Raw genomic sequence first — 7013 nt, 5'->3', positions numbered from 1 at the left:
ATCATTTCTTTGATGGGGATGAGAGGAGTATTTCTTTTTTTCCCTTTCTTTTCTTCTCTTCTCTTCTCTTCTTATTTTCTTGAGACACAGTCTCGCTGTGCTGCCCAGGCTGGAGTTCAGTGGCGCAATCTCGGCTCACTGCAACCTCCACTTCCTAGGTTTAAGAGATTCTCCTGCCTCAGCCTCCCAAGTAGCTTGGATTACAGGCGGCTGCCACCAGGCCCAGCTAATTTTTTTTTGTATTTTTAGTAGAGATGGGGTTTCACCATGTTGGCCAGGCTGGTCTTGAACTCCTAACTTTAAGTGATCCCCCTGCCTTAGCCTCCCGAAGTGCTGGGATTACAGGCATGAGCCACAGCGCCCAGCCGAAAGGTGTATTTCTTCAACACTAAATTGCAGTTCTGATCGCAGTTTTAAAGGCAGATGGTTATAAATAAGAGAAAGAGAACACGCATTCAAGGTGCCAAACAATTGATTTGCACATATAGTAGGCCCTTGAACCACTCAGGGGTTACGAGCGCCTACCTACGCTCCAGTAAAAAATTCGTATGTCACTTTTCACTCCCCGAGAACTTAACTACTAATAGCCTACTGTTGACTGGGAGTCTTACCAATAACATAAACAGCCGATTAACACGTATTTTATATGTTATATGTATCATATACTGTATTCTTACAATAAAGTAAGTTAGAGAAAAGAAAATATGTTAAGAAAATCATAAGGAAGAGAAAATATATTTACTATTCATTAAGTGGAAGCGGTTCATCATAAAGGTCTTTACCCTTGGCATTTTTATATTGAATAGACCAAGGAGGAGGGGAAGAAAGGGGAGGGTTTGGTCTTACTGTCTCAGGGGTGGCAGAAGAGGAAGAAAAGCCCTGTGTAAGCGGATCTGTGCAGTTCCAACCCATGTTGTTCAAGGGTCAACTGGTATATGTTTGGAACATATAGTTTGGAAGCTGGGGAAAGGGGTCAGCCTTGCTCTGTTACTATCACACTTTCTGTATGTGTCTGCCTCTCTCTTTTGTACTTTTTACTTTCCACTTTTTATTTTGAAAAATTTCAAACCCATAGAAAAGTTAAGAGTACAATGCATACTAATATGTCCTTAATCGGGATTTACCAGTTACTAACATTTTGCCATATCTGCTTTGTCTCTTTGTGTATGTGTTGAACTGTTTGAAAGTAAGTAGCAGACACTTCAAAGACACTTCAAGCTTAAATACTTCAACATACAGCTCCTAATAACAAAATTATCCTACAAAGCCAAAATACCAATTTTTTTTTTTTTTTTTTTTTTTTTTTGACAGAGTCTCATTCTGACATCCAGGCTGGAGTGCAGTGGCACAATCTTGGCTCACTGCAATCTCTGCCTCCCGGGTTCAAGTAATTCTTCTGCCTCAGTCTCCCAAGCAGCTGGGACTACAGATGCACGCTACCTCACAGAGCTAATTTTTTGTATTTTTAATAGAGACAGGGTTTGCCATGTTGGCCAGGCTGGTCTCACATTCCTGGCCTCAAGTGATTTGCCTGCCTTGGCTTCCCAAAGTGCTGGGATTACAGGAGTGAGCCACCTCACCCAGCCCAAAATACCATTGTCACACCTATGAAAATTAACCTTAATCCAATAATATCATGTAATAAACAGTTTACATTTACATCCCTCTATAGTTCCCCAATATTTTTTTCTCATTTTCTCCTCACCTCTCATCCAGAATACAATGAAGTTTCACGCATGGAATTTGGTTATTCTATTTCTTTAGTCTCTTTCAATCTTAGGAGCATGCTGTGTCCAATACAGGAGGCAGTAGCCATGTGTGGTTATTTACATTTAAGTTATACAAAATTAGCTGGGCTTGGTGGCTCCCGCTTGCAATCTCAGCTACTCAGGAGGCTGAGGCAGGAGGATGGCTTGAGGTTAGGAGTTTGAGACCAGTCTGGGCAACATAGCAAGATCTCATCTCTAAAAAAAATTTTTAAAGTAATTAATTAAAATAAATAAATTTAGACACCTAATCTCTATTAGGATTCCTGACTTTCCAGGTACTTTCTGATCATCTGCCTTCCCATGTGGCTTGCTTCCAGGAGTGAATGTGCTGGTCAGGCTGACGTGTCCATCCAATCCACTGACCAGCTGGCATCTGGTCTTACGCACGGGCCTCTGGGGCTGTGTGGGTCTGTCAGCCTTCTTGAGTGGGATGATGTCTGAATGGGACATCATCAGTTGCCTAGTCACACTTCAAGTGCTTAGTAGCCATATTTGGCTAGCAGTTACTATATTGAACAATACAGACACAAACTAGTTCCATCATCACAGAAAGGCCTATTGGACAGTACTGTCTATATTAATCCCTTGCCTTTTTTTTTTTTTTTTTTTAACTTTCTATAACATTGACTTTCTTTTTAGAGTCCATGCCAGTTGCCTTATAGAAAGTCTCATATCCTGGATTGTCTGTTTGTTTCCTCAAGATTAGATTTAAGAAACATTTTGGGCAAGAGCCCCACACAGAGGATATGGTGAGCATCTTAGTATGTTGCTGATGTCAGGTAGCTATTGGTGATGCCTACACTATGAATTCAATGAACACTTGTTGAAGAAATGATCTGGTGCCAGGCAATCTCCTAAGGACTTTGGAGCTTGACTTCAAATAGGAGAGAGACAGCTTATATAATCTCCAGAGCTTCCACCATTGTCCTAGGAGCAGAGTGGAAAAATGCTTTGTAACATGAAAGGAAGACTGCAGTGTCACAGCAAATGGCCCAGCAGCAGCATGGAGGACAGGGACAGACCCAGAGAAGGGTGAGGCCAAGAGGTTACAGCTGTTCCTCAGCCCCAACCTCCAGACTCACTTCGATGATCATAACTTTTTGGCGATTGCTTTGGGGAGGGGCAGGCAGCTTGGTGAAATGCCTGTGACCCAGCTAAGCATTCAGCCGGAAGACTTTGCAGCAAGGTGCCCAAGGAAACCCTCGGGACAGAGAGGCTGGCAAGTTCAAAGGGCAGCCTGCCAATCATTCCTCTGCTGGACTGTGCCAAGGGTTTAGGCCAGTTTTGGGCCTGGGAGTATCTAGGGAAAACATCAAAATATAGTTTTCACTGCCTTGGTTGCCACATTTACCTCGTTCTGTGGCTACCCTCCTTTCACCCCAAATAAAGGCCAGGGAAAGAAGACAGGAAAAAAGTGAAAACTAAAGAGAAAATTTTGCTTTAAAGAACTGATTGTGTGGTTCCCAACTGTCAATATGGCATAGGAAAGTATCATCTGTGAAACAAAATAAAGTTCCCTTCCAACACGGACATGACTGTTCTAATTTCCTATGTTATTTCAACTCTCTAGGAGGTGAGGAAAGCAGAAATTATTGCACCCATAGGCCATCCTTAGTTACCCACTGATAACCTGCCTCTCCTTGCCAAGAACTTGAAAGTAGCATTGTCCTCCCACCCCTCTCAGAGATAAACTGTGAAATCCACATGTAACGAGAGGTGCTCAGGCAGGAGGTGACACTGACAGAAGGTATAAACATACCTAAAGAAGGAATGCACTGATCCAGAGAGAGTCTCAGAGGCAAAGAAAGGAGACGCTGCAAGAATTCTGGCTTCACTTCTTTGGGCTGTCTGGCAGAGGGACCAGAGTCTTACGAGAATATCTGGCCCTCTGTCAGGTATCCTTATTGTGCGGACTCATGCAGCCAAATATAACAAGGCCTGGTGCCTGCTGAACTTTTGAGTTTTAAAACTAACTTCTCTATTAGGATTCCTGACTTTCCAGGTACTTTCTGATCATCTGCCTTCCCATGTGGCTGGCTTCCAGGAGTGAACGTGCTAGTCAGGCTGATGTGTCTGTCCAGTCCACTGACCAACTGGTATCTGGTCTTATGCATGGGCCTCTGGGGCTGTGTGGGTCTGTCAGCCTTCCTGAGTGGGATGATGTCTGAATGGGACTCGGTTTCTGAGCCTCTGAGGTTGAGGCTGGGCTCAGGGTCACAGTTGGCTTAGCTTAGCTGGGTCATAGCCAGTGGAAACCTAGCTGTGAAACGGGCTGGTCCTCCTCACTGCTCAGCGTTGTCCAGCTTCAGCTGCACCCATGTCACAGATGGATAAAACCCAGCACTGGCTGAGCGTGGTGGCTCACACCTGTAATCCCAACACTTTGGGAGGCCGAGGCAGGCGGATCGCCTGAGGTCGGGAGTTCGAGACCCAACGTGACCAACATGGAGAAACCCTGTCTCAACTAAAAATACAAAAAAATTAGCCAGGCGTGGTGGCGCATGCCTGTAATCCCAGCTACTCAGGAGGCTGAGGCAGGAGAATCGCTTGAACTCGGAAGGTGGAGGTTGCGGTAAGCTGAGATCACGCCATTGCACTCCAGCCTGGGTGACAGAGCAAGACTCCGTCTCAAAAAAAAACAAAAACAAAAACAAAAAAACCCACAAAAAAACCCAGCATCGCTCCAGGGCTATCCACTTCTTCATTCACCAGTTCCTTCATATTATCACTACCACTAATTTAACCCACATTTTATCATCATCATCATAAAAGCTTCTGTTTATCGAATCTTCTGTGTGCCTAGCAACCCCACAGAGAGGGCATTATTGTTTCATTTTGGGGACCAAAAGAGGCTAATTATGGCCACAAGCTGAGAGAGCTAGGATCAAATCTATTACTATGTCTGTCTACCTCTCATTACAACTATGTTAAAAAATTAAGCTGGGTGTGGGGACGAGGGAGCCTTCCCAGAAGAGTACGGCATCCTCAGTGTGTTTTCTGAGTTTCCTCATTCCAAAGGCGGAAAACAGGACCCCTACTTACTGAAGAAAAAAAAAGAAAAAAAGAATCTGCCCTGATTGGCGAAGGCAGCCTGGCAATTGTGTCTGGTTGGAGAAGCAGGAGAAATTCTAGGTAAGCCCTGGGTCATCCCAGAGGATTCTGGCAGCCAGCTTTGACCCTGCTACAGAAAAAAGATAACCTAGACATTAAGCTAAGCGAGAGATATAGAATGTAGAAGCATGAGTAGAAGCATCAGTGGGTACATGATGGACTATTCTGGCTCCACAGGATGGGACTTATGAGGGCGAGAGATCAGTGGTCTTGTTTTTGGCTTGGAAGTGAGTCCCCCAAGAGTACTTCCGGCCATGGTGACATCTTCCCCCGCTACCTTCTTGAGCCTGTATTGAAGGGTGGTTTGGTGTGTGGTCTGCCAATCGGGAGACTGTAGTTAATATTCCATCTTTGACACCTGGGGCAGGTCTTAAAGTTAACCTCTTAAAGCTTTAGTCTCTGTTTCCATGGATTTCGAATTCCTAAGAACCACATACTTTATTTCTGACTAATTTGTGAAGTAGTTAACAATTTAGGTAGTATGACTGAAAGTTATGTGCATGCCAGTCTGTGGCAGAGCAAAAGACAGATAAACATGTAGATATCCCAAGAAGGCTGCAATTTGGGGCTCTTCTAATATAATGTTCTCTATACAATTGTTCAACATTTCTTTCATTTAATATTTGAATATAATAAAAAATATGTTCAAAACAAGAACTGTATATCATATAAATATGACTGAATAGGATATAGCATTTAAACTTATTTGGACGTGTTTTTCATTTAACTTAAAAAAATCACCAATGACTAGATAATATTAGTCATTCATAGTTAACTAAACGTAAATATGGCCGTAAAGTCTTTGAAATTATGTTTAAACATTCTTTTTTGGTTGGCCAAGCTGTCTTCACTTTTCTGCAATTTTTTTTTCTTGAGTTATTGAGATTTTTGTTTCTTTGAAAAGAGAGTCTCACCAAATTGCCCAGGTTAGACTTGAACTCCTGAGCTCAACTGATCCTCCTGCCTCAGCCTCCTGGGTAGCTGGGACTATAGACTCATACCACCATGCCTGGCTCTAGAATTTGTTTTTTTTGTTTTTAATCATTCAAGCCAGACATTTTCATGGTGCCATATTAAAATATTTCATTTTTAGATAATGTAATAAAAATACAGTACAGTAAACAGTATTATACTATGCATTATTCGGTTTCTGAAGTTTAGCTAAAGGAGACAACTAAGTTCAGGAGACTGTCAGCTGACTGACCTCTGAATTGGTAGTGTTGCCTGTAATTATGTTACAAAAATACCATCAGAGATAGGCTGGCGCCTGGGAGGCATGACTTTAAATGTCCATTGGAAGATACTATTTCAGTAAAAAATTAACATTTTGCAGTCATGTATAGTGTCTCATATGCAAAACTGAGATAACAGGCACCCATTTTTCTGATCGTTTTAGTGATGTCTTATGTTCCTTATAAAGGGGCACCATGGCCAGCCATTTCATCTGGCTCCAGGCATAGAAGGCAGGCACTGGGCTAAGAAACCTGGGTGTGAATATATGACCTTGGGCAAGACCTTTAACTTTTCTCTGAACCTCAGTTTTTCTCTTGTAAAATTGCAGTAATATCTATCTCATAGCGTTATTAGAGATAATATTGATGTTACAAATGAGTCTATCATTTAAAAGTATATATATATAGTATACTATATAGTGAAACACTATATCGATAATAATTAACAAGCAATTATCCTCTTTCCATTAACCTTTAATAGCCTTATTAACATTGCTTTGAAGAGTTAGTACTGGAGCACAGCACTGATAAAAGGCAGATTTTTGAGACTGGCAAATGTTCTGCACCCAGTATCTGCTCAATACTTTCGTGACATATCCCACGGGGGCATGTCCTGGGTGGGCAGTGGTTCCTGGCACAGGCTTTGTAGTCCGAGAGACCTCAGTGGGGCTGTGCTCTGACTCTGCCTTTCTGTATCTGCCATCTCAGAAAAACTGCTTTGTCACAAATATGTGCGTCTCATAAGGTTGTGCTACCAACATCCGCGCTCCCAACTCCAGTCATACAGAACTATTTGCAGTTCCCAAAGGCATCAGGCTCACTTCCTTGCTCAGCTCCTTGTTCCCTCTGCAGGACGGCTTTCTCCTATTTTCTGCTAGGCTAACTCCTATTCTTCTCAGCT

Source organism: Chlorocebus sabaeus, chromosome 25, assembly GCF_047675955.1.
Source record: "Chlorocebus sabaeus isolate Y175 chromosome 25, mChlSab1.0.hap1, whole genome shotgun sequence".
Classification (NCBI taxonomy): Eukaryota; Metazoa; Chordata; class Mammalia; order Primates; family Cercopithecidae; genus Chlorocebus; species Chlorocebus sabaeus.
Note: the sequence above shows the minus strand (reverse complement) of the source record.